Genomic DNA, 11,909 nt, shown 5'->3' on the forward strand with positions numbered 1-11,909 from the left:
TTCACACTTCTTTCAGGATGAAATGCATCACATCTCAGAGTGCCAGTTGACTACAATTGATGACCTGAGATGTCTCAAGTGAGATGAGATAAATTCAACTTGTTGCATCCATTAGGCCTACTCTTCTTGCTGCCTCAACTAATGGACAACTGCTAAACTTCCAAAGATTAGTAACTCTACAGTCAGTGGTAGGACTGGGCAAACATCATTAGTCACCAGCAGACTGTGAATACAAAAAAATTCTAGGACTGCCTTATATTACATTGATTCCTTAATGACTACTTACAGGACAAGCCTTCTTAGCAATTAGTGTAGCGTTAAGTCACATTTTCTTTGCATGGTAAGGGTGGACTAATTTTCAGCTACTTTGCTATCATAAATAATTTAAATCTGTGCAGAGATCACTTTCTGTAAGTGCTTGAGCAGTCGATTGACAAGTTGTCAAATGGCCAGTTGCAAGCACTGAGGAAGTTAAGAAACTCTGTGGCAGCACAGGAATCTGAAAGAAAAGAGCTGAAAAGCTTTTAATGCCCATAGACTAGTCCATTGCTGTAGGAGTTAGGATGAGTTAGATATAATCAGCATAGTTATTACCATAAGCCCAAGAACTTTAACTGGTAGCTCTGGTGTGCCCAACAAAATAGCAAACCATGGAAACAACCCGTTGGTCATCAAGAAGTGCAAAAGTGTTCAGAAGTGATCAGAACAAGATTGTGAACGCCAACAGTAAATGCCAAAATGACTGTGCAGTTTGAACTGAGTAATCATCAACAAGGCATTCCCTACCCATCCCCATAACTAAGGATAGTGGGGGGGATCAGAGGACAAAGAAAGACTGGTGGGAAACTCCATGACCCAGCACTAGGATTCAGGACCATTTCTCCAACCTCTGAGGAACCCAGGGAGTGGAGAAGACCCCAAGGAACCCCATGGCCCAGGACTATGCACGGCATGGCTGGAGCTGCAGTACAGGAAAGTCATGTAACTCATAAAATTGCATATATCTGTGATTAAAGTGTCCTGATATCCGAGTCCATCGATCCTGCACACTATGGTCCTATATGGTGACAATTGCATAGAGACCTGAGATAATAATCTCCTTCCTATGCTGTTACCAAGAAGATTGACCAGTTGCTGGACACAGATGACAGGGCAATAAAGCTCAGGCGTGGAGTTTAAAAAAAAAAAAAAAAAAGAGAAGAGACATGTTAGGACTCGGCCCTCTCCTAACTTGAACACTATGTGTGCTTAGAAACCTTGAGCAAAATGGAATATATCTTGATTTAGAAATGGCATAGCAAGAGATATCAGCCGGTCTGGGGACAGATTTAAGAAACATGGCCAGGCAATGTGAGTTTCTCTTTTTTTCAGCCCCATGAAGTGGGGAAGAGGTGGAGGAAAAGGAGAAGGAGGAAGGGAAATTCATTCATTTCACCAGGCTGGGCAGGCTGGGTCCTGCCAAAAGGACAACAGTGGAAGGAAGGAGCATGTGCTGCCGCTTACATTTAGCAGCCAGGAAAGGGACAAGTTGTGGGTTTTCACCACATATTTTCTATAGTGCTGTACTGAACCATCTGCAGATTTTATGGATATTCAAGCTTTGCAGCAAACAGAGGGAATCTGAGTTCTCTTCACCCTTAAGGAATGAGAACTAAGATCTCGCTACCTCAAATTTGCAAGAGGCTGAGGACACTTGTGTAAGAGTTGCTGCAATCGTATTCAGGTAACATTACTAAATGGTAACTTAGTGGGTTTTTTGCATTTGAGATCTAGGGCTCTAAAGGCCAGATTGCCAACACGTCTGATTTTTTTCTTGCCACATGTAAGCAGTGTTTCAAATGTGGTTAATGTGATTATTGGTTCTATAAACTTTTAGCTCATATTGATATGACTTGATTACAAGAAACAAAAGTTATAGAAACTCAGTGAAATACATGGATTGGATTTTGGACTCTTACCATTAACAGAATGTACTAAATGCACTAAAAGTGTCACAGATTTGTCATTTTGTAGTTCTGAAGATTGGTTTCATCATGTACATTTTGATATAGAAAGGTCTCTTAGCACCTGAATATATGCTTTGGAGGACAAAACTTTAGATACAACATAAGACAAAAATTTTTCCCCACAACATAACAAAAGTCAAATGGTCCATGGAATAAAACCTGAAAAAAAAAAAACCAAAACAAGCCCTCCTGTTAATAAAACACAGTGAGAAAACTTTTAACATGTAAGTTTAAAAAAAACCCCTTATCTTGAGTGTACAATCTAAATTTTAACTTTGGTTGCCAGAAGTTTAACAATTCCACAAGTTGTATGAAATTTTCAAATTACATGGTCTTTTGTCTGCCATGGTTTTCTACACAGAAACATTTTTCTAAATAAATTAAAATGTATCTAATCAGAAGTCAGTTCTGAACAACCCATTTGCATTAGGTATGTCATTTAATAATGTCATTTAATAAATGACATACTTAATGTCATTATTAGGCTCCTCACTTTTCAGTATTAACTTCACCATTTGCCCTTTTCATCCTAGAGAAAGAAATCCAAATTTCAAAGAACTTTTCTCCATTGATATGGAAAATAGTCTCAGGTCAAGTCAAATAATTACAAAGAAAATCAAAATGTAGTACAACAAAAAATCAAAACCTGTGAAACATGGTAAAGGAACAGTACCAGTACCGTGGGAAGAACCTCCAGAACACCTTGTTCTTTTAGGTCTCTGTACTGGTTAGCTCCACAGTTTATCATCCTTATCATCCTAATAAAACACCTTCATATAATACACAGCTCTATTCCACTTAAAATCTTTTCTCTAGAGGTTTACCTGTTGTCTCTGTGGTGAACTGAACACACATAAGCCACTCCTCGCAGATAAAAGCTATTGCAGCTGCTTCAAATGCAAACCTGAAACGCTTAACCTTTTCTGCTTCATCAAAGCAGAGACCTGTTTCTGTGAGTTTTAAAAGACTGCCTTTTTTTCTATTGCCAATTCACCACCTAACAGCCAAATTTTTATTCTCCTCTTGATTGCATCATTCATTAATTTACTTCCCCATCAATATTCACTTATTAGTTTATCTGCCCCACAGTTTATCTTGATAAAAGCATTTACCACAGTTCAGCATATTCCACAAATAAAACAGATTTAATTAAGCCTTTTTTACACACAAAAAAAATCCTTTAAAATAAGATCCATTCTTCTCAAGTCTCAAGAAATAAATGTTAGTCTGTATCAGAACAATGTTATGAAGCATAAACCCATGTAAGAGAGAGTAATGTTATAAAACTTAAGGTTATTGAAATTTTTCTGTCTTTACTTTGAAATAAAAATTATAGCTAAAGAATCTGAACTTTGTATATAAAATATAAATCTCTGCCATTGTTATGCACAGAAGAAAAACTTCCTTTTATACCTATTCACTCTTCCATGTGTTATTTTTGACCCTAGTTATTTCAGCAAAATAACAAGTCAAAAACATAGGGGAAACTCCTGTGCAAACTTACTGCACTGGAGGGAATAAATTTTCACTCCTCCCCACTTTTCATTTTCTTTTACATGCCACTCACCTAGGAAAAAAGTTTCTGCTCAGGTTCTTTAATGTTTTTTAGGCAAATAAAAGGTCACTGAATCCTATAGAAGACCCTACCACAAAGCACCTTTTTTCTAAGAAGAGAAGTGCAGTAAACCACAGGACTTACATTATTCTCCATCCCCTCTAAGTGAAGGTTCGAGGAGTCACTTCTTTCTACGCAAGAGAAACATATCTCAGCCCAGTTATTTCCCAAGAAATAGTTGGAAAAACCTCCTCACTGTCTTTGTCATAGCTATGTCCCCTTTCAGCAATCCCTCGCCACTCTGGAGATACTCTTCCTTCAGGAACTGTGTTATTTGTACATGCAGGGTGTTGAGGGAGGCGTCTATTTAGCCATCAAAGTAACTGATGTGATTATACAAGGTCTCATGGGAAAGGCTGTAACCTCAGTAAGCAAAGCTGGGGAGGCTCCAAGCTGAGCATTTCTTTAAGATATTGTTCCATCCCTGGATTTCTGAGTGTCTTTCACAGAAAATCAGGAGTGAAGCAGGACAAAGTGGGTGGGAAACATGGAACAAATGTGCTTGTCAGCCTCACAGTGAGAGCTGTCTGTACTATAACAGGTTTTTTTATTAAAGGCATTGACCTTTATATTTTATTTGAATATTTCAGTTTCAGTTCTCTACTTTAGTAAAGTCAGAAAATGTATGATGCTGAATCTATAAATTATGCCGAAAGACTGTGGCTGAAGCTGGGTAGAAGGCAGGAAAACTGATGACTGTTACCTCTCTGTATCCATGTGTGTATACACGTGTATGTGTGTGTGTATACATACACATAAATAAAATGCCAGTGCATATATATGATTCAGATTCATTATATATATGTGATGATATATGTAAGGAGTAGTTGAGGAGCCTGGAAGAGTTCACTCACTCCTGAAACCTGCAACTCTTCCATGGCTGAAGCCACTGTTGGATAGGAGAAAGAGAGACTTACCTTTGCAGGTATGTCTCCACTACTAGAAAAATGGGACAGGGCTCGCTCATTCTCTGGCCCTGAAGCGAAATGGCGCAGGAAACTTCTGTCCATAAAACTAAATTTTCTTATGCTTCAAAAACAGGGAGGGAATACAGCAGTCCTCCTCTCCAAGGAGCGACCCCTGCAATTTTAGAGGATCCTGCCTCTCCTGCAGGAGAGCCAAGATTTCTCTTACTGAGTGTACTCATTTCTCCATGTGGTTTTGCTTAGGGACAGAGAGTGTCATCTCGTTTATAATTAGACTGATCCAAAGGATCCTGAGTGTAGTATTTCTGAATTACCCAGGCTGCTGAACTTTTTAAGGCAGAAGGAAGATGTCTTCTTTGCATCAAGCATTGGCTGCACAATAAAAAATTTTAATCATCAGACACTAAAGAGTAAAGTTAAGGCTGATACATTTGTTTCAGATTATACTTCACTTTCAGGAAGTCTATTATTTCACCTATTTAAAATGGGATGAATCAAAGGAAGGAAAGCCAACTGACCCCTGGATGGAATATGAGATGGCACCTATGAAGCATGAAAATCCATTAAAACGTGAGCACTGTTTTGACCCAGAAGATCAGGGTGCCAGATCCTTCCCTATAGTGAATACAATCAGGATCAATAAAACAAATTTTTACCCCATCTGTGTTTTGTCCTTGGCAGCTTTGGTTGAGGTAGAAGAGAAACTTTCAAGGAAAGTAGTCTTGCAATATACTGAGACAAATGCTGTTTTATTTTCTGTTGAAGTTGAGTTTGTTGCCAATCTCCTTCTATCTTTAAAGTTACCTTCTTTCAAAGTATGTAGGACTGTGAGAAATGGAGAAAAGAAGTCATGATGGTACACCAGGGCTCTAACTTTGATGTGTTGGTGGAACACTGTCATCTTTCGGCAAAAGCTTTGGTTCGTCAGGCTCTAAATTTAAAGAACGTTGCAGTAGGAAGTTAAACTATGTCTTGGATGCTTTGGACAGGGCACTGCAGAGGAGGTTTAACTTCATGGGAAGAAGAACATCTGGAACAATCAGGAAGACTATCCACAAATTAAATTAGGAAATTTCATGGCAGGTTAAAACAGATGAAGGATTTATTAATCCATCTGACTTCACAATTGCCACCACTATCACACTTTAAAGTAACATCACTTACAGAAAGTAGCATGTTCAGATCAGTCACATCAACTCAGACTTCATGACACAAGTTCAATTCATATTATCTCTTGTTTCCTGCAATCTGTCTGTCTGTCATAGGTCTTATATAGCTTTAAAACCATCTGAGAATTTTATGAAGCTTGAGCTGTTTAAAGCTTCATTTAGGTATCCGTGAAGACAGGCAAAGTTCTCCTCCTTTGTATCAATTTCTACACCTTGCATTCATATGGAAGGAACAGACAAATAATAAGTGTAGATTTTAAAATATATTTATGTCCCCCAAAGAAATATAAGGATGCCAAATAGGATTTTCAGTGTCTGAATGACATTGCAATCAATGTGACTTAATCTTCTAAACACTTTTAAGAATGCCACTATAAAGCGTCTCTAACATCAGTTACGTAGATAGCTTTCATATCCATCTCCAGTGCTAATTTACTTGCATTTCACCCAAAGTTATAGATGAAAAGCAGGCTTGAAACAGCAGCTAATCTTGGCTTCCTCCCTATTAGCTATTCTCCTCTGCTTTGGGGGAAAGACAACCTGCAGTTTCTAGAGGCAAGAAGGATTTATTGTCATCTATGGGTGAAGAAAGCAGGAATGGCATTTCATGTTTACATCAGACTTTCCCAGGTCCTTGCGCTAACCTTGAGATGGGCAAGTGACTTGTCAGCTCTGGCCCAGACTGAATAAGAGATAAGGATAGCTGTCAGTAATTAAAAATATCCCTGGGTGTTTTCAAAGGGCGCTTTCTTTTACAGGTTGCATTCAAGCTATATACCTTGTGTGTACTGAGTTACCCAAGCCCATTGACTACTCATGGCAAAGAGATAACTAAATCAGTTCGAGCAGTCAAGCAGTTTTAGCCCAAGGATTGCTTGAGAAAGCAGGTGTCTCGCATCATCTGTGCTGCGCAGTGGCTTTGGGTCACAACTCCTGGTGTAGTTTCCAAAGGGTAGCAAATACATGAAAAATGCAGAAAGGTTGAATTGCAGCAGAAGAACAAAATGCACGTTTAGTTGAAGGTGAGTGAAGTAGCTGTCTAGGCTCCATTGACTGTGCTGATGAAATTTCCCATGAGTATAAACAGGAATTTAGATGCGTCACAACTCCTTTTAAACATGTGGAGAGAAAAGAGAGATTCCCTGCTGGACAGGGAAGGGTGAGGAACCTTTGGCATTGACTTTTCCTTCCCTGTCCAAAATAAAATCCTCATTTCACCCATTGTACTCACAGCAAGACTGTCTGAGTCCCCTCTCCTCCATCAGTAGGAAAAGTGAAGAACATCCAACGTCGACAAATTCCAGTCAGTGAGAGCAGCTGGAGGAAAATTTGAAGAAGAAAGAAATTTCAAAGAAATTTGAAAAAGTAGAAATGTAAATGCTGCCATCACAAAATCTCAACCTTGCTAAATGAATCATAGAATCGCAGAATGGTTTGGGTTGGAAGGGACCTTAAAGATCATCTAGTTCCAACCCCCCTGCCATGAGCAGGGACACCTTCCACTAGACCAGGTTGCTCAAAGCCCCATCCAACCTGGCCTCGAACACTGCCAGGGATGGGGCCAGAAAAGAACTAAAAAACATTCCCCATTTGCAAAGAAAACATATGGAAATAGTCTATAAAAAAATCAAGGTGTTTAGATGGAAAATGTATAGAAGTATTTAAAAAGCTGAGCAATATCTGCATTTGCAAATGATACAGAAATGGCTTAATGGAAGTGGGTAAATATTTGATGTTAATGGATATTTGAACTTAAGAAAAATTAATACTTAAAGACAAGTGAAACATATTTATGTGATGTATGTTTGCTATTAGAAAAGAAGAATATTCATTAAATGTAAAGTAGTTTAATCTACAATAAAGCTGAACAGTCAGCTTAAAGTGAGATTCAAATTGCATTTCAGTTTTACCCTCCACAGTGTAGCAATAACTTTGGGGTAGGGAATGGTTACTTAAAAATAGTACAAAATAATTTCATTTCTTAGTTCTTCTAAAAATAACCACCAATTTATTCCTGTATGTTTCCTGACAATGCCGTAATTGATATGTGTGTACATACCTATCTGTTATGATAAATTATGCTATTTTATAGCAATTTAAGAAATAATGAATGGAAGGTAGATTGTGAAAAATTATATATCAGGTGCAGCAATCAGTCAGTATCTATCCACGTTTTTACATAGATTTCATTGCTATAGTAACAGGAACACAATAGCGAATACAATGACAGCTTTAATTGGGAGAAAGCAGAGATGTTGCACAAGTGCAATCATTTTTTAATGTATTTCTGGAATCTCACAACATCACCAGATTTAGTAAAGATTAATTTCTCATCCTTTCTGAGAACTTAGATGTGATTTGGAAATCTTAACTGTAAATTCCTTTCACATTTCACTATCATCTTCTTTCAAGGATGCAGCGTGGGTTTTCATTTTGTAACTGATCCTAGTTTTTCATTTCACAGAGATGCATCAGTCAGAACCAGTTCAGCTGCACAATGTGGGGAAAAAGGAGATGAAAACCAAATAGAAAGTGTTAATATCTAATGTGTAAAATAGACCTGAATTTTTCATCTGGGAAAGGAAAAATGTCAGTGTTATGATACCTTTTCTTCACTGTTGCTAACAATATTTCATGCTAAAATTCTTTGACAGATTTCAGATTCTGCAGAATTATATAGTCATTAATCAAAAGAAACCTTACATACTCTGAGCTGCATACCTGTAACTAAAATAATAAATGATAGCTTTTCAACTGCAAGTATTGTGATTTCTAATGCCAACCAACACGCTGGAAAAAATTAATTTGGCAACTTCTGTGTATGTACTATTTCAATATAACAATTTCAGTTCATTTAGAATCGCTTAACTGATACAGTTTTAAACAGATAAATTAAGGACCATATCAACCATCTTATGCTTTTTCTTTCCCATAAAGAAATCACCATGATGAGATTTATATAATAAAATTTCCTTTTTTTTTTTGAGGATGTGTTGTTGACTTTATTCTGCCATGAAATTATTGTATGGAAACTAAGCTCCAAAATGCACAACTCTGTCAGCTCAGGAGCTATGTTCATCTGTAGAATGTTCCTGTGACTTTACAAAACTAGAACCTTTTCAGTGTGGGGTTGGGGCGGGGGGGGTATAACACTTTTATAATACGATGGAGACTGAAAGCTTCTGGTCAAGAGGGGAAACCCTCATAAATTGCTGTTTATGGGATGAGTATTAACACATGTGGGATTCGTCACCCAGTCTGAAACCAAGGAAATGATGCTGCAGAGAGCTTTTAGTGATTTATGAATGCCTTTTACTGCACAGAGATTAGAACAGCTTTTATAATATATTACATTGCTGCTTTATTTTAAAAGAATAGCTGAAGCCATTTTCTGATTCACATAATAGTGAAGTCTAAATGGTATAAAGTAGTTAATTGGCATTTTTGTCAAAATAAAGACCTAGTATAAAGGAATCTCATTTCCTTTTATCAGAGAATGAAATTATATATAAAAAAAAAATCATGGTGATGTAAAATTCAGACTCTTTTGAACAGATAATTGGTATTACAGAGTAACAGGAAATTGCTTTCTTTGTAAGTATGTATTAAAATCATTCTGTTACATACAGTAATCTTCAGCTTTCTAAATGGTTCGATGCACATTTCAATCAGGAAAATTTGCTTATCATCTACTCAAATGGAAAAATATGGATTGCTCTTTTCTCTCTCCTCAGTGGTCTATCGAAATAATACTAAGAGAATTAGGGTAGTGAAGTAAATCAAGTTAAAAAATTAATATTCTTGATACTGTTCCATCAAGCAACATAAGGTATACCTGGAGATTTCCCTAGCTGTATCAGAGACTGGATATTTACTCTTTGAGGAACTTTTTTTTATCCACTATTTTTCTATTTTTTATGAAGAAGTAAAACACAAAAGCATGATTATCTGATGTAAATCAGAGGCAACTTTAGTTAGCTGAAGATATTATGCCCTGGAATGAAGGCCCAGGCTGGTAAGAATAAACTGTATCCTTCAGGAGCAGCCAATTTTAAGGACCTATACACAGAGTACAAGTGGATAAGCTATTTAATGCATAATAAGATGACTGACTAAAGCACCTGTTTGGCAGAGGATGGTGATTTAGAGACTGTATTATTCATCAGAGCGGAATAGCTGAAAAAAATGAATGTCAAACACTGTTTAGAAAATGAGGTCCCCTTCCGTGTGCAAAATAGTTGTAAAAGAAGATCTAAGCTGAATAATCCCCAACAGCTCGTTATGCCAGGTCCCCACTTTGAACTACATCCTTTATTCTTTCCACCTTATCTGGAACAGAGGAGCTTGTCACTGCCAGCAATCTTCAACAGTTTTCTGCAGGAATTTTCACTTTTTCCTTTGTAATCTTGATAGTGTAATTCAGCATCTATTACAGGTTTCTGTGAGGTCTTTCTTCAGCATCTCCATCTCTTATTTTGGGGTTTTCTGTCTGATGATGGCCTCGCTGGCTCTCCTAGTCTGTGCTAGAAGAGAACTGAGTATATAGTACTATTTTCTTCCAATTTTTATATATTTTCAGTTGATCTTTAAACTTCTTAGGCAACAGAAAGAGTGTGAGAAGAGGCAAACTTCATGGTCAAGGCACCAGTTCATTACTATAACCTAGTGTCTCAAGAGAGTTGAAGAGCCCCAATCCTGCTGATTTGAATTGAGCATGTTCATTCCAGGTGAGATGTCTAAGTCCCCTGACTGAGGGTCCAAATACCTGCTCTTTTGCGTGGTCTACCATTAAATCTGGGAACAGCAGCAGAAATGATTTGGGGAAGGAAGAGAAGTTTTGTATAAAAGGAGCCACATTAATTATAGGTAATTATAAGGGTATTTGCAAATTGAGAAATTGTATTCTTTGAGTCAAAAAGTAATCTAATTTTATGGTATTCAAAAATAATCAATTCCCTTTTTAAATATATAGGAATGCTTTCTTTCATTAAATTATGTTTTTAGAGTTATGCTCATGTGGAAATTAAGACCTTTTAAATATCAGATATCAAGAACTTTCTTTACAGAACAACAGGAAATGACTAATACAAATATACAGTGAAACCATTTGGTCATTTACACAAAGGAATCTTCCTCCAGCTCTTTAATGGACTAATGCATGTTGAATTGTAATGGGGCTAATTTGCTCAACACCTACTTAAGGAGAAGACGCTGGGGTGCCTGATTTTTCCCCTCTCTTGGGTCTGAAAAAGCAATATATTGCCTACATGAAAGCATCTGTAATACTTTGATAGATACAGTGAGCTGCAGCCAATGCATAATTGGACGATGCTAAGAGAAGTGTCTAAATTGCCTCTTAGAAGACACGCTTTAGAAGTCTATCAAATTCAACAAACAGAATGGAAAAAATCTAGGATTTGTTTCATCATTCATCTCATCTTCATCTTTTAAAGCTAAAACTAGAGCTTTGAATTTGTGGAAATAGGAACACGTGATTGGAAGGCCAAAGGGATCTTCTCCTGCTATTGAAATGTGTCATGTTCTAAGCATCTGCACTTTGTCAGCCACAAGTATTTTTGTGTCAAAATAATATAAAGGCCAGAGGAAGTAATAATCTGAAATAACATCAGTCTCACTGGTGTTAATCATCCAAATATTTCTTGTAACACGTGAGCTTCATTATCCTCCAAAAGAGAAAATTCAAGCAATCTGTCTACTGCAGTTGGCACTTTTTGTAACCTGTCATAAACACACGAGCATTATTTGCACATATAAATGCATAAATTTGGGTTTTTTTCCCCCAAGTAAATCAAATGTCCTGTAACTGGGGCCACACTTTTATGTTATTTTATAAGCACGCTCATTCTTATTTACTTACTAGAATACAAATGTTTTCTAGGTACTAAACATAAAACACATACAGCACAAGGTATTTAGAGGCTGGTTTAATTCTCATATCTTAACCATAAGGTTTTTATCATCAGAAAATACCTTTGCCCCAGACTGAAAATGGGGTAAATGTAGAATGTGTTTCCTGCAACACATAAAATATAAAGAAATGAAAGTTGAAAAGGAAAAAAGGTGGGAAAAGGTGAGAGAGAAAAGGAAGGAAGTGCTTCCTTTATCTACAAGTTTCATACAGCATTTTATTCAGTTACCGAAACAAGATTCAATTTCTTTTTTCAGTGAGGGA

The 11,909-nt window shown here is 37.0% G+C and overlaps 1 protein-coding gene across 5 annotated transcripts in view; it reads right to left on the minus strand.

Moving 5' to 3' along the window:
• The window catches only part of LOC115339253 (sodium channel protein type 5 subunit alpha-like), a 44,010-nt gene extending 40,160 nt beyond the window's left edge, over positions 1 to 3,850 (minus strand). For 4 of the 5 annotated variants that reach the window (XM_030008946.1, XM_030008948.1, XM_030008947.1 and 1 more), the window contains exon 1: positions 3,706 to 3,850. The gene's annotated coding sequence lies outside the window, so the exon portion shown is untranslated. Of the gene's footprint in view, positions 1 to 2,830; positions 2,916 to 3,705 lie in introns of those variants that run through there. The other variant, XM_030008950.1, reaches the window with a different exon arrangement.
• Between the last annotated feature and the right edge of the window lie 8,059 nt (positions 3,851 to 11,909).

Source organism: Aquila chrysaetos, chromosome 3, assembly GCF_900496995.4.
Source record: "Aquila chrysaetos chrysaetos chromosome 3, bAquChr1.4, whole genome shotgun sequence".
Classification (NCBI taxonomy): domain Eukaryota; kingdom Metazoa; phylum Chordata; class Aves; order Accipitriformes; family Accipitridae; genus Aquila; species Aquila chrysaetos.